General features: G+C 42.5%; 1 non-coding gene across 1 annotated transcript; it reads right to left on the minus strand.

Moving 5' to 3' along the window:
- Positions 1-12,697: 12,697 nt before the first annotated feature.
- trnat-ggu (transfer RNA threonine (anticodon GGU)) lies at positions 12,698-12,770 on the minus strand. Its single transcript has one exon. It is a non-coding gene; the product is annotated as a tRNA-Thr (tRNA).
- Positions 12,771-14,058: the final 1,288 nt, after the last annotated feature.

A 14,058-nucleotide genomic window follows, 5' to 3' on the forward strand; every position in this document is an offset into this window, starting at 1 on the left:
CGCGATCCCACTCATGGATCCGCGAGAGAGCGTCCAGCTTGCCATTCTTGGAGCCTGGGTGGAAAGACAAGGTGAAACGAAAGCGGGTGAAGAATAGGGCCCACCTGGCCTGACGGGCGTTCAGCCGCTTCGCGGTCCTCAGGTACTCAAGGTTCTTATGGTTGATGAAGACCACGAATGGGACTTGCGAACCCTCCAGCCAGTGCCGCCACTCCTGAATTGCCGTCTTGACCGCCAACAGCTCGCGGTCTCCTACGTTGTAGTTCTGTTCAGCTGGGGACAGCTCTTTTGACAGGAAGGCGCACGGGTGGATCCTTTCATCCCTGGGGTTCCTTTGCGATAAGGTGGCTCTGATCCCTGAGTCCGATGCGTCAACTTCAACCACGTTCTGCTGATCCGGGTCCGGCACTATGAGGATAGGTGCAGCGGTGAAACCAGCGTTGAGCTAATTGAAAGCCTCCTGGCAGGTCCTGATCCACTTGAAGATGTTGTGTGGGGATGTAAGAGCGTGCAGAGGGGCGGCAACAGAACTAAAGTTCCGTATAAACTTCCTGTAGAAGTTTGCGAAGTCGATGAACCTCTGTACGTCCTTCCTACTGGTGGGAGTGGGCCACCGCAGCACAGCGTCGACCTTCGCGGGATCCATTCATATCACCCCCTCCACCAGGATGAAGCCCAGGAAGGACAGTGACGCTCGGTGGAATTCGCATTTTTCCATCTTAACAAACAGTTGATGCTGCAACAGACGCTGGAGCACCTCTCTGACCTGTTGGATGTGGGAGGTCAGGTCTGACGAAAAGATCAGGATGTCATCCAGATATACAAATACATTTTTATTCAGAAACTCCTGAAGTACGTCGTTAATAAAGTTCTGAAAGACGGCCGGGGCATTTGTTAGTCCGAATGGCATCACCAGATACTCATAGTGTCCAGTGGGGGTGTTGAACGCCATCTTCCATTCGTCCCCCTCCCGGATCCGCACCAGGTGGTAGGCATCGCGCAGGTCCAATTTGGTGAAGATCCAGGCTTCCTGAATAAGTTCAAATGCTGTAGCGATCAGAGGCAGATGATACCTGTTCTTAACTGTGATCTCATTACGTCCCCAGTAGTCAATGCAGGGCCATAGCGTAGTATCATTCTTCTTGACGAAGTAGAACCCTGCACCGGTTGGTGAGGACGACGGGCGAATGAGACCAGCGGCCAGCGACTCCTCGACGTATTCCCTCATGGCCTGGTGCTCCGGTCCTGTTAAAGAAAATAATTTTCCTCTCGGAGGTGAAGTGCCTGGAAGAAGCTCAATGGCGCAGTCATATGGCCGATGCAGCAGCAGGGATTTCACCTTAGTTTCCAAGAACACCTCCTTCAAGTCATGATAGCAGGAGGGCACCGTGGTTAGCTCCGAGTACAGGACTCAGTTCTTCTAACCGTACCGGCACGACTTTGATGTTCCCGTCTTCCCGTTCAGCGAAGCACTGTTTGTGGCAGTTCGCCCCATGCCTTTATCTGACCTGTGGCCCAATCGATGTGCGGATTGTGATCTTTGAGCCACGGGCTCCCCAAGATAATGTCACTGCTACGTGCATTAAAAACGTGAAGGCTAACGGGCTCCGTGTGAGCATTCGGAAAGCCCATTCGTAAAGTCCGTGTGAGGTGCATTACCCGGCATAGGAACTTGCCATTAGTGGTGTAGGCGTTACGAAGCCACTGTGTAGGGAAGGTCACTGCACCCAATGCCTCGACCATGCGGGGATTAATCAGGTTCGCATCTGACCCGAAGTCAACGAACGCAGTCACACTGCATGAGTGGGAGTCTGTTCCCAAGATGAGGTGAAGAAGCGACCACCCTGACTCTGCCCCAGTATACCACACCCTCACGGAGTGGAGATCCTGAGGTCAGGGCGCGATGGTCGAACCGGGCAGTGGGCAATCAAGTGTCCTAGACGACCGCAGTAGAAACAGCCCTGCTCTCGTCGGCGGCGCAGGCGCTCCTCCGCTGGCCCGTCGAGACCCTCCACCTGCATGGGTTCTGCCGTGGAGAGAAGAGTAGGCGGCTGGGAAGTGGCCGGGCTGGGGACCTCCGTCTCTCCCCCGGTCATTGCATCCTTTTGCCCCTGCATGACCAGTCGCTGGTCGACCTTGAGGGCCAATGCGATGAAAGCGTCCAGCGAGGGAGGGAGATCCACGGCGATGAGGATGCCGTGGATCTGAAAAAGGCGTCGTGAAGAGCGTCCTCGTTCCATCGGCTCTCTGAGCCGCGGATCCAAAACTCGATAGCATATTCCGAGACGCGACGACGGCCATGGCGAAGTGTCATAAGCGAAGCCGCCGCCTTGCGTTCCTGCGCCGCATACTGGAACACTTGGGTGAGAGCGCAGATGAATGCCGTCCAGGAACGACAAGTCTCCAAGTTACGACTCCATTCTGCCGTGGCCCATGCCTTCACCCTTCCCGTCTTATGGGAAATGAAGAAGGCAATCCTGGAGCGGTCCGTGGGGAAGGCAGATGCCTGCAGTTCAAAATGGAGGTCGCACTGGGTGAGGAAAGGCTTGATGTTCCCTGAGTCGCCTGAGAATCGTTCCGGTCGGGAGAGCGGGGATTATATAGGCACAGGGGAGCTCCGTGGCGGGCGGAAACGACACAACAGGCGGAGAGGCGACCGTCGGCGTACCAGCCGCGCTAGCCTGGGAATCTAGCCACGGATCTAACCGGGCACAGATCTCACGGAGCCTTTGATTAGTTACCTGGAGAGCAGCCTTCTGGTCAACCAGGCGTCTGCCCTGGACTTGCAGCGAACGGCGGATGGCTTCCGAGTCGGCTAGGTCCATTTTGTGGGCAGATCGTTCTTGTCACGAACGAGACCCGAGGGCAGACCCAAATGCACGACTCCAGAGGCAAGCAGGCAGTACAGAGGAAGCCTTTATTCATTCCAAGGTCGGTAATCAGTAAGTCAGTCCAAACAAGCGGAAGTAACAGTAGCGGCAGGCTTACAAGGTTGGTCAGGGGACAGGTGTGGGTCGGTACACGGAAGGTAGACGTCAGGCAAACGGGAGTGCGGGAACGAGGCATCAAAGGCAACGATCTGGCGTAGGACTACTCGTCCCACGGGTCCTATATGTGCTGGGTGTCATCAGTGTTCATGAGGCGCAGGTGTGCGCCTTCTGATTAGCTGGCCACGCCCAGCCCGGGCTGGATTCCAGGAGCATGACAAATAATTAAAATTTCAAGACACACTAAGTGATATTGAATAATTTCCCAGTGTATTCCTAATCTTCTCTCACGGCACACTGGGGTGGCACAGCACCCTGGTTGGTAACCAATGTATGACAACTATTTACCAAGTAGTATGAAGCGGATCATGTGTATCAACTTCCATTATTCTTATTAAAATCTGGACAAAAAAAATTCAAATTGTCATATCATAAATGAAAATATTGAGATATTGCAAGCATTTTTGTGTTACTAAGCATCAACAATCCATCCATTACCTTTCATTTCTGATTCTGAAAGTAGTTGAAAAATTTGATGTGTAAATATGATGATGTGATTAAAGATTTTTATGGTTTCAGTCATAACGGCCTAATGTGGCTTGCGACAAAAGTGAGTTTGACACCCTTACTCTAAAGGACTAGCTTTCAGGTTTCTTGTTTGGCTTTTTGCTAAACTAAAGAAGAAAAGAGAAGAATGTCCACCAGAAGTTAAGATGAAGTAAGCCAACTTTGGTTTTGATTTGAGTATTCTGTAAATAGTGCTGTGCATTTGAGTACCACATACTATGTTCGCTCCGGGTTTCTTTGGTTTCAAGTACAGATTTTTACCCTGACTAGCATCAGTCCATCCATTCATTTTCTGTGCTGATTAACCTCATGAGGGTCACGGGTGTGCTGGCGCCTATCCCAGCTATCTTTGGTCAAGAGGTCCGGTACACTTGGAACTGGTTTGCAGACATGTTTTCGGATGTGGGAGGAAATTGGAGTACTTGGAGAAGCCCTATAGCGACATGGGAAGGACATGCAAACTTCACACGGGTATGACCAGATTTGAACCCAGTCCTCAAAAGTTTGAGGCAGATGTACTAAGCAGTCGGTCACTGTGCCTTGACCAGCAAGACCATGCTAATGGTATGATGTCAGAACATTCTGCTAGGCTAACACAGATATCTCCATCCACAGAAGCCAGATATGTGTTTACATTTCAAACTGTACCATAGGACGCTTAACTGAACTGAATTGAGATGCCACCTTAACCCAAGACCACATGTTTAGCTTTAGCGAGAATTCATCTGATTAAGTGATAGCCAATACATTGTCACGACAAATTAGCTCCACTTAAAAGGGTCCTCAGTAGAAGCAGAGGACAACAAAGAGGGAGAGAGGAAATGACAAGTATTAATTTGGGATTTTTCACAAACTGACACTCGCGTCTCCATTCTCTGGCCCTAAGGCTGTGTCACTTCGCTCGCATATATATATACTGTACAAACATGTACACACACATGCACACAGGCACACACACGCACACACATGGTTCTCAGTCTGTCCATATCGCGCCCCCTCCCCAGCTCATGGAGGAAATTCTGCAGCAATTACTGAAGTCTTTTATCAGTCATTTCAAAGGAGGAAAATTAGAGCAATTGTGTCAGGATGGTCATATGGGCAGAAATTGCACACTTATTGGGTGCACTTATGCCGGTGACTCCACTGCCTGGCCTGATGGTGCCCATTGTTAGCGGACGTTTCCACGGTGGCTGCTGATTGGGGTAAGGAGCAGATGCATTAACACTCCCAAAATTTCTACAGCCCTTCTCCCAAATTCTCAGTACAATGCCACCTCAAGTCACCAATCAGTATGTCACGACTTTGGTTCAATCCTTGAGCGCCCTTTCTAACTTCATTTTTGACTGTCCACTAACAGGCCTGGTTTATGATCTTATGATTTTGCAATCTTACGAGCCCTAAAAAATCGTGTAATCTCTCAGTCTAACACTGTCTAAACTACTGGGAACAGACGTAAATGTTGTGGAGACCGGAGTATTTTAAAGGTTTTGTTTTTTGGAAAAGAAGCGCCAATTTAATTTGAAATAATGTAATTTGAATTGTTACTGGAAAACAAACAGTGATACAGTATTTTAATGAATTAGAGAAATCTGTTACTCCGATAATTTGGGCAAAACCAGAAATGTTTAGTTTGATTTAAGTTCTGCTAATGCCCATCCTGTGTAACATTGCATCGAAACCTGGGACAGCACACCCGAAAAGTGCTTTTCATCGGTGGTATGACATGACTCCTTATTGTGACTGGCTATAAGTCAGCTCTTATCATTCAGAAGCTTCAAATTGCTGAAGTTTTTTGTTGAGTGCCAAAAGCCCTTTTGTAACACTACTTCCCGATGTTTTATCTAGCATTGGGACCAGCAGTGGCTGGTAATCAAATCTGTGCTATCTGGATGAAAGGCAACTGCATGTACCACTACGCGACCAGTGTAACAATGAAGTTTCAACTGTAACATACAAACGTAGTCTACTGTTGCAGCAGTTACAATGTGACTTGACTGATTTGTCAGCCTACTTTGGTTAGAGTCCACAGATCATTAGGCAGTGGTGAAATCTGCCTTTAAACCAAAACATGACCTCCGCTCCAGCTCAGAGGATGATGTGCCACATTGCTGCCGAGCTAAGTTTCCAACTACGAGAAACACTGACTGCTCGCAGGGATCTTTCCTTAAACGCTAACAAGATTCAGACAGGGAATTCTAGCAGTAAATGCTAAGTCTATGGCTTAATCTTCAACTCAAGCCCCTTCACACCGCAGGGAGCTGCCAGGCCTCGCTATTCCCACTCCACTGGCCACACATCTCCACCCAATCTGTCTTAGAATATTGATTTCCCAGCTGTCTCATTGGTTCCTAACATAATTATGGCTGGCTGGGCTCGGGGCACAGCCATGGGAGCTAATACATTTACACCAGGCCCCATCAGCACGGGCTTATATTCATGTCATTGAAAAAAGCAGATATATGAAGAGAATTCAGGGGTCTTTGCAGTAATGAAAAAGGGAATTAGCTAGCTCGACCTCCACCGCACTGAAAGATCAATAGCAGCGTCCAAGAAAATATTCAGTGGGACATAAAATGAAGAGAGCTAAAATAACACATCTGTTAATCAATGCTTTGGTGAATTGAAGTAAATGATTTTATTTTTTTTAAATTCACACGTTAAAATAGCAGAGACAAAAAAAATCTGGTTCAGGGAGAATATAAGGTCTCAGTCCATCTATTTCACTGTGCTTAATAGTTGTCAGAAGCTCACCTGAAACGCCAAGACTATTGTTCTAAGTCAAGGATGAGGTTGAGGAACGGTGGGCAATTCATCACACTATCTCATCCGTTCCCTTCACCCACACACCAACCATACAGAAACTCAGGGGCCGCTTGTGATTTAATTTTAAAGCAAAGGACAGCGGCATACATTGGACATGATTCGTGTACAAATGGTTTTGGAAAGGAGCCTGTGAGGAAATAATAAACAAAGAGAACAGGAGATAGGTTTAAGTGTACTCGTGAATTTAATGTCAACTCTAAGTTGCATAAATACATTGAGTTATGAGGTACGTGGAACTTTTTTCAGCTGTAACATTAAACTAAACTTGGCAACACATAATTTAGTGATGGGAATTGGATTACTAACTTAGCATGGCACTGATTTCCAAACTGGATGGCTAAATAAAAAAATAAAGGCTGGTTCAAAGGAGATAACTCATCTTTTCATTGGGCTGATTGTGTTTTTGTTGTTTTCTATTCCCAAATTTCACTTATTTATTAATTTAGTTGTCAATCTCTCGTTTCTCTGTGGCATTTTGGACAGTCCCCGGCAGTTGCTGACAGTTATTTTGGCTCCTTGCGGCGCAGACATTGACTGTCAACGGGACGTCTTCTTCCCTTTTATTATTCGGTCTTTGCTGAGAGATGCTGAATGCGAGTCAGCCTTTTCTCCCTGGAGGATGGGAGAGTACGGTGGGGTGAGAGTTGGGAGGACAGTGGGAGGGTAGGGTTACTGTGGAAAAAGTCTATAAGCAAGGGTAGGGTGTTGTTTAGTTGACTGTCCCTCAATCACTCTGCTGTTTTTGTCTGTGTGTGCGTGTGCACATGGGTGTGTCAAGGGTTATTCAAGAGGACGGTCTCCTGACAAACAGTCTGACATTCCTGCACATCCGTGGCCTGAAAACATGATCAGGAGGTCAAAAAACGGCTGCACCTGCTCACTTCTGTCCATGAAATATAATTAAAAAAAAAAGGTCATCCAGTCTGTGTCCATGTCAAGTTAGCGTCAAATGTTTGCATAAACTCATGTGCAAGAATCTCATTTTATGTGGGGCCTTAAATGAGTTTTTTTGAACTGTTATTTATTTTGAGTTGAAAGACTACAAAACATAGATTGTCCATCATTTTAAACAAGAATTGACTTTTATATCGATTTCCTGTAATCCACACAAGGTCAAAATTATACATAGCGGGTCTAATATACACTTTATTTCCCCCTTGCCTAATATCTCAAATTAATTATGCCATATATTTAACCTCAACAAGACACTTTTTGTCTTCATTAAAAAGATGCTGGCATAGTTAGAGAAGCAAATTTGACCACTCTTCTTAAAGTCCCAGTGATTAGAAAATAAAAATGTCTTATAAATATGACACAGCACAGAAAAGTGTTGTAAACGAGCCTGCCAAATTTGAACGATCAAAACAAATACGCACGTGACGTCACCATTTTCACGGCGCCATATTGACGGACAAAAAGAGCTGCTCAACAGTGTGGAGGACATTGAACCGGAGCAGAATATTCACAATGCCCGAGACTTGTTGAGCTGTTGGTTGTTACAACAGATGAGACAGATATTCAAAGAAGTCATTCTATAGAATACCATCTGAAAAGAAAAGAAAAGATCAAATGATTTAAAGCAATTAAATGTGATGGATGGTGCTCAACCAAATACACACGACTGTGTAGTGATCACTTCATTTCAGGTTGGAATCATTCTTTTCAATCTCAACTTCCCAAGAAGTATTGAGAACAATGCGTTTTTAAAAAAAAAAAGACAGAGTCGTCTCAAACATACACAGAAGCTTGTTGCGGCCACACGTTGACCATCGGTAAACCTCTCCAAGACAGTCGTTTATTTATTTATTTTTTTAAATATGCATTGTTCCCAATTGACTCCAATGCGTATTTTAAAAAAGAAAAGAAACCGTTGGTCACACAGAAGGTTACGTAGGTTAACGTGTGGCCGCAACACATTTCCGTGTACGGGGGCTGAAGCCTATCCCAGCGGTTTATTTTCTTTTTTTAAATACGCATTGGACTAATTTGAGAACGATGCACATTTAAAAACAACGTCTGTCATGGAGAGGTTTACCGATGTGACCGCAACAAGCTTCTGTGTATGTTGGAGATGACTCCCTGTCTTTTTTTTTTTTAACGCATTGTTCTCAAATGAACTAACACTTCTTGGGAAACGCTACAGAGGAGCCGACTTGGTTGTCCTCTTTTTTCCCCCCAATCATAGTTAATGAATGTGAGTTTGTGTAAAACCAGGGGTCATTTATTTAAATATTTATATTTGTATTAAATACTAGCTGAAAAGATTGATAGATTTTGATAAAGGTTAACGTGTAGCCAAACACACTTCTGCGTTCATAAGCTGTCTCCCCGTTGAGAACAGATCCAGCAACGAAGTATTTGAATGCGTCCAGACTTTTCTACGCTTTCAAACTCTTCCATGTAAATCTTAGCAACTTACTCACCAGATCCATGTTTAGATCCAGTTGTCCAAGACAAGCGGAAGCGGGTAGCAGTCCAATTTCTTATCGGGAAAAACATCGACTTCGGCATTAAATATGGATCCTCTATGCCAAATGTTTCTCATTTTTCTACGTACCTTCATTTATTATCACCTTCTAAATATTTAACGGTATCGGACAAACTCTGGGCGTCGTGCTACAAGACGTATTTTCGTGTCGTCTCCAACCGACTTAGCATTAAGCAATGCTTAGTTTGACTGGCAGTATGGCCAGTCACGTGACTTCGGTGACATAGGTGGGCGAGCTCTATCTGTAAAGTCTAAAATTGGTATATTTGCCAAAATAGAAGTACCTTGTGTATGAAATGCACATGTATAAATAAATTTTCTTTGCTTTGTTTTTTTTAGAAGGAAGAAGTGATGTGAAAAAATACGTTTTGCAACTATTTTACTAAAATGACAAGTATGGAGATTTCAAAAAGCAACTCTAATTGAATTTCCGATTTTCACTGTTTCACAGTGCTGTTATGGATAATTTGCCAAATTTTGTGATTAAATTAGATAATCCTGTGACATATAATTAGTTATTCCACATCACTGCCCATATGTATGTGTATCACCTCACAAAATGCATTCCAATTTCAGTCACTGTGATTTGACAGACGCGTTCATGCCCGCCCGCCATCGCACTCGCAAATCTGCTCAGTTGAGCACGAAAAATCATGTGCGTAAAATTGTTACGGGTAGAAATACATAGACATTCTCAGCGCTCACAAAAACCAATCCAGGAGAGTGAACCACAGCCTGACTCTTTTTTTTTTTTCTTTTTTTTTTTTAAACATGGAAGCACATGGTCTCCTGGTTGTTTACCTGACTCGGCCCCCACTCGGCTCTTAAAGAGGTACACTCATAATTACAAACACCGTCCACCCACACAGTCTGGGCAGCGTAGAGCAAAGAGAGTTAGACATGCTGCGTATGTTTACTCTCGGTAATAATGGTAAAAGTAAAAAAAAAAAAAAAAAAAGAAGTGCTGTTGCTTTAATGAATGTCGGGGTATGTGAATAATACAAGAAAAAGTGGTAAAACTGGACAAGATTTTTTTCTTTTTTGAGTAAAAAAGGTCTGGTCTTAAGCCAAAGGATGAGATGGTGTATAATGTTAAAATTCCACCTTGCCACAGCCTGATCGAGGATGAAAGCACAAACAATACAGTGCACAAAAATGCTTATTCTATATTTTAAACAGGGGGCAACATAACATTAACCTTAAAACTGTTTGGGACCGTCATTCAGCTTTCAACATGCATTGCTCAAGATATTCTGAAAGCAATCATTCAGTTTTACACCAAGAAAAACAGACAATTAATTAATTTATGTGTTTATTTCATAAATGTTGGTAAGAAAAGAACCCTGATCCTAAACAATCAGTATTCACCCGGAAACAGGAAATGCAAGATATCATACTGAGCATATTCGGAAGTGATGCCAAAAGCACACGTTCAGACCTTCACGTACTGCAATCGTATTTACGTCAAAAGTCATCAACATCATGAGTCATGTCAAAGGAAATTCAGTTACACTGAAAACTTTTCTGGGATATAATGTTTCAGTATCTAACTATAATAAATATGAGATTGTGATTTACTTTGACTTGATCTAAGTTATAACATTAGACTACTCTAAATGCGAATGGTCATTTTCTCCCATGGTAGTTTTCTTGAAGTTGAAAACTTTTTCCCTCTAGATGCTTTAGGACGATATAGATCGTCTACTCCTAGTTTCATCAATGGATTGACAATAGATAGCACTGTAAATTACGCTAGATTATAACAAATAAAATGATTTGATTATATGATTATACTTAGTTTTGAGATTGAATGTCTATTGACCTCTTTAAAAATGTCTGTCTCAGTGCAATGTCAATAAATTATTATTTTGGTATTAGATAACAACTACATACTGGGGTATAACAACTCAGTAAGTTATTTTAAGGTCTTGAGATTTCATCCCTAATCACACTCGCAACTTTATATCTGCGGGCATGACTGACCACACCTGTACATTTTTCAAATGTGAGTGACTGCAATTTACTAAAACTTCTCAATACAACTTCAACAATCATCATGTAAATTAATGTTTCAAATCAAAACTTGTTTTACACTCCAAAGAATATCAGCAACCCCCCCCAGACACACACACACACCTAAAAACACAAATGACAGCAAGCAGCAACAATAAAGTCTATCAATTTTCAAGTCCAGTTTTTATCAAATCTATGCCTTGTGTGAAGCCTTATAGTTTTTGTAGTCAAGTCAAAAGTTTTCAAAAGAGTTTGTGTAGTTGACTCAAGGGTCTAAACTGTTCAAAGCATACAAATGTTGTAGACACAAATCTTTCATGGCTTTTTGTTGTCTTGTCAGTTTCTTCAAGAATATTTTAAATAAAAAAATATATATATTTTTTATGACCAAGTCGTGTACTTGAGAAACAATAATAATACACACGTAATAAACATGTGCATCAAATCAAGACAGATAAAACTATGAAGCTAGTTCCAACGAACAAAGAATATGAACAAACACCCTTAAATAATTCATAACCTAAAGAGCTATTATGGGATGGAACTCATTACCGAATTTAATCACTAATATACTATATTCCATACCTGCAAAAATAAATTACCTATTGTAAGGGTAACTAATAAGAAGTTGTTAATTTGGTCAATAGTTGATTGTGACCTTAAAAATCAGGTGACTGAAAACAGGGTGTCTCATAAGTTTACATTACATAAACCCAATTTATTTATATAATATTCTTTACTAATCTGTTTTCAAAACAACAGTAGTAGTTATGTAGAATATAGTAATAATTAATGGTTTTCTGTTTAGATTTTTTTTTAAATAATGGGACATCCAAACCTGTAAGTACTGAACGTATAATTCTTATCCTGTGTTGATAAGAGGAAAAACGTATGCACTTAATTCTTTATTTTGAAACTCACAGAAATTATAAAACCATTCCACAAAATAATAATGACATTCTTCCCCACAATAAGTGTCTGCAAACATCCGACAGCGACTGCAATCCTCCGTGCACCAACCTCTGCGTTGTATAGTGGAAAAGAAATGTTTGGTTGATGGAGGCCTCAAAGCAGCAGTCCAGTGTGTTTTGATAAAGTCGGTGAATGAACACTGCATTGATGGTCAGATAAAACGCAGAATCAATAAAATAAACAGAACATCACCTCTATTTGGGACACGGCAGCAGAATGGAGGCAAGTGAAAATGGAAACAAACCCCTCGTAGCTCTCAGCCAAGCAGCAGTTCAGCTATTGCGACAGAAAGAGATGCCAGAGCACAGAGCAGATGATTGAACAGAGCGTATTAGTGGCTCGCTGGAAAAGAAAATGGCAAACAACAAACAGGGTATATTTGGATTTTTCGATATTTGTGTTTATATATCTAATTTTGGTGTGTATTTAGAACATACTATGTTGACAAGGTACATGAATGCACATGCTGGATAAAGCAGTGCGCAGCGTATTTACCAAAGCAGAAGTGAAGAAACTGAGGCAAAACCAATGTTTATAACTCACCTGCAAATATATACTATCTATACACAGCACACAATTTTGTATTATGATTTTTTTTTGTACATTTGAAGGATTAAGAAAAGGGCATGTGAAATTTATGATCCATGAGATCAGAGTTTGACAAACATTTTAAATTTAAAACCCCGGTTTGAAATTTGCGTTGTTCATACATAAACATAATTGTTTTCCTTTCGGCTTGTCCCTTTCAGGGTCACCACAGCGTATCATCTCAGATGAACGCATATATATGTTTGGCACAATTTTTACGCCGGATGCCCTTCCTGACGTAACCCTTCTCAGGGAGTAGAGGCCCCAGTGGGATACGAACCCACAACCACTGGTTTACCAAACCAGTGCTCTAACCACTGAGCTACGGGGCCTCTTATACATAAACATAAATGAAATGTAAAAAAAACGTAACGGATATTATCATGCATTTATTGTAAATTACTATTTGGCTAATATTTAAATATATATCCATCCATCCCTTTTCTGTACCACTTATCCTCACTAAGGTTGGGAACATGCTGGAGCCTATCCCACCTTTTGGGAGAATGCCATTTTACACCCTGAAGTGGTCGCCAGCCAATCACAGGGCACATAGAAACAAACAACTTTTCACACCTACGGGCAATTTAGAGTGTCCAATGAATGCATATTTTTGGGATGTGGGAGGAAACCAGAGTGCCCGAAGAAAACGCACACAGCCACGGGGAGAGCATGCAAACTCCACACAGGTGGGACCGGGATTTGAACCCTGGTCCTCAGAACTGTGAGGCCTATGCTCCAACCAGACACTCCACCGTGCCACCTCGGTAAAACATAATGAATACAATTTTTGAATAATCCACCTTGAAAATTACAGCCCAATAATTGATTATCTCCCTTTTAAGAAGGTGAGATGAATTTCCATCCAAGGCTCAAAGTCCTTCAGTCCTGCTACTTTTTGCTTTTCCTGAAAACAGCAGAGATGAAGTAATGACAGCGATTAGATTACTATTCTTAAGAATCCATTAGTCATAAATGACACCCAGGAAATCACACAATGCATTCTCTCCCTAATGCAATAAGGTGCCAATTATAACACTTATGTGGAATAAGTGGTCTTCTCTCCCTCCGCCTGGATGAAGAGAACACAAATCATCATTACCCTGTATTTCTTAATGCTATCTGCACTTAGAGGCATTAAGAAGACACTAATAAGTTTAGCCTTTGCAAACAGAGTGCAAACGTGTGCTCCACTTTCTCACTCATTTCCCTTGCTTGCCACGTTTGTCTTTAAGACCTGTGTGACGAGCATGTGAAACTCTTCAAGACTGTACTGCCATTTGGCCTTTTGCTATGCTTATGCTGTCCATCATGGCTGACTTTTTGTGAATAGCATGTTTCCCTTCTGCGATGTGGTTTGACCACTGATCTAGTTGGATTTAGAAACACCTTCTAAAATAAAGTACAATGTTTGATGTGCAGATAATGGACTGTTTGACTGTAGCGCTAAAATGTCACTTTATTAGAATTTTATGCAAGCCCGCCTGTGGTCTATGATGGAAAAAGTAAAAAACGTACACGTTGAATCAATCCTTCTATCATGCTCACTAGCCTGAAATCTCACAATAGACTTTCCAGTACATTTAGTAAAATAAGGTGATATTTCCCATAATTCCCTGA

This window comes from Syngnathoides biaculeatus, chromosome 19 (assembly GCF_019802595.1).
Source record: "Syngnathoides biaculeatus isolate LvHL_M chromosome 19, ASM1980259v1, whole genome shotgun sequence".
NCBI classification, from domain to species: Eukaryota; Metazoa; Chordata; class Actinopteri; order Syngnathiformes; family Syngnathidae; genus Syngnathoides; species Syngnathoides biaculeatus.